The sequence below is a fragment of the Haplochromis burtoni genome, unplaced genomic scaffold (assembly GCF_018398535.1).
Source record: "Haplochromis burtoni strain Fernald_Lab_line unplaced genomic scaffold, NCSU_Asbu1 Contig_835, whole genome shotgun sequence".
Classification (NCBI taxonomy): domain Eukaryota; kingdom Metazoa; phylum Chordata; class Actinopteri; order Cichliformes; family Cichlidae; genus Haplochromis; species Haplochromis burtoni.
The window spans coordinates 48,389-51,227 of record NW_024583196.1 but is presented as its reverse complement, the minus strand read 5'-3'; positions in this window follow the sequence as shown (position 1 = coordinate 51,227).

Below are 2,839 nucleotides of genomic sequence, written 5' to 3'. Positions count from 1 at the left end.
TTTTTTGAATTAGACCAGTTCTTAAAATCATCTCAAACAAAAAAGAAGAAAAAGTAAAATATTTTATGTTCATTGTTTCTGTTCTTACTGTTCTTGTTTAATGAAAGTGAAACAAGATCAATATATTTATTTAAACAACAAAAAAAGGGACACAAATTTATATATTTGTTCTGGTTAAACAAGGGTTAAGTTTCTCCGAGGGTTGATGAGCTCTGATGAGAGCCTATTGTTATACTCTGCGGTGTCTGTGGCATCGGTGCTCTCATTGCATGCGATGGAGTAAAAATCAAAAGCACAGCTTTATCAGACAGTTGCAGTTATATGTTGGCTAACGAGTCTTCAATCCGTCGCACAACTGGATTTCTGGACATGCTGACGTTGTTGAAGTCCTGCACTTTTTCCGGGCACATTATTTCCATGACTTTAACGAGGCCGTGTTTTATGAGGTCTCCATCTGAAAAAGGCTTGCCATGTCTTGCGATGGGTTGGGTGACCTCATAGCTGGCTATTGTAGCCTTTTCCTGGACAACCGCGGGCCAAGTTTGGACACCCCTGATCTACAACCTACAATTTCTTTGCCACCTCCATTCACCTTGCTAAGTTTAGTCTTTTTAATGTTAGACCACTTGATAATATAACTTATTTTTAAATTATTTAAATGAATAAACTCTGGAGAGGACTGCCTAGTTGGTGAACTATGCCCTCCCTTTATGATTGTTTTAATTGGCCCAGAGAAAGTGGCCAGGGTGAAGTTTTGGCTGTGGCATTTATCAAATGTTCACTTTTTAAGATTGATGAAGTCTGTATCTCTGAGGTTCTGGTTTTTGAACTAAAATGTGAAAAAGCTACTGTATGTACAGTTGTGTAACAATCTATGTAAAAAATCTGTTATCCATGGGATAATAAAGGTTTATTCTATTCTATTCTATTCTATTCTATTCTATTCTACTATATTAGATATTTTTTATCAGGAAGGCCCAGATGGGTTGCCCACTGCCAAAGGGTGAGTCCCAGAGGACCAGAGGCAACAGGCAGTCAACACTGCTGGAGACTGGCTTTCCTAGCAGTTTCTTCATGGTTATTTGTTCGTGGGATTCCCAGGTACATCCAACTACATTTTTCCAGTACAAATTACATTCCGATGTTATTACTGTCAATGACTCAGGGGTTTCAGGCATATGTAGAACACGAGTGGGGACAGCGCATCTCCTTGGTAAATCCCGCACTTGATGGCAACTTGTGCTATAGGCTTGAAGTTCGCCACATCCCCATCAAATTTCTGATTCAGGCTCTTAGTGTCCTTTTTATCTTGTACAAATCTATGCGTTCCAAGATCTGTGTGTGGGGCATCGAGTCATAGGCTTTCTTGTCAATCCAGGTGATGCATAAGTTGCTGAGCCTGGTCTTGTAGTATTGGGTACCTTGTACCATAGCTGGTGTGTTGTTTCTCTGGAATTCCTGCTTATTCCCTTCTGTGTATTGAGCCATATGTCTGTTCATCTTAGCAGGGTCATGTGGTGTGGCGACCTCTCCCTCATGGTGGTGACCTCATGTGCTGCCAGACGATCATGGACTCTAGTTAGCTTCTTTAGCGTTTTAAGCACTATTTTCCTAAATCCAGCAACACACACTGTGTCAGTTTGTGAGAGCTGGGCTCCATCATGTAAATTAGCCTCTATAAATGAAGTGTTTTGTGTCCACTTTAAAGGCCTGTGGTATGTAGCCCATATTTAAGACTGAGGTATACTTTAAGGTAGCACCTCTCTGAGCAGTACTGTTGGAATGGGGTCTATTAGCTGTAGTGATAGATGTACTGTGGTGTTACCAAGTGATAGCAACTCCAGGAAGAAGGAACATGAGAAGCTTTAGAAGTACCAAGGGCTGAGAGAGGAAGGTGAGAAGATGTGGAGGGTGAAAGAAACAGTGTTTCACATAGTAATTTTAGGACTTGGGGTAGTGAAGGACATCCCAGATCTCTGTCCAGAAAAGTGCAGTCCAAATAACAGCAAGGATGCTGCACAGGACCCTTAAGCTCCTCAAGCTTATATTAGTAAATATATTAGACACCAGAGAACTTTGACTTCGGTTAACTTAACTACTAATAATGTAGGTATAGTTGTCTGTTGTTTACAAACCCTCAGATACAATGATATACTGGCTGCCATGAAGAGGACCAGATGATGGGGGAAAAAACACACACAAAAAAAAGAAAAGAAAAAACCACAACAAACTTCATTTGTTGTCATTTTCCAGTGCTCTGAATATATTTCTTTTAAGGATACTGTTGCGAGATCGATCAACTTTAGACCAGACAACAAACTACGGAGGCTCCGGAAAAGTGCAATCAAACGATGAGTTTTATTATCACAGGAGAACAACCAACCGTCAGCATACGGATTGTTTTGCTCTGACAAGAATACATTGGGTTCTGGTTTTATAGGACAAAATATCACACCTACGTCAATACAGTTCAAAAATACATGGTGACAGACGGGCAAAAGTTCAACTCGTGCAGACAAGGGTACATCACGTACATATAACCTTACACCGACATATAACTTCTCCTTTCTACATTACTTGCCTTTTAAGGTAATAACTTCAGGTCTTAGCATCTCTGAGAGCTAATAATGGACCCTCGTCATTAATTACTAAGTAGAGTACTTTGCAGCCAGTCTCAAACTGAAGCAGAAGACACTTAGGCCTTCGCTCAGACCTGCTACTAGATTAATATGTGTATTGTAAGCATGCATGCAATTAACCTGCTATGTTCTCATCTCCCCTCAGCATGTATCATCTGGACACTCTCACCAGTGAAGCTTAAAACCTTCTAGAATGGAAC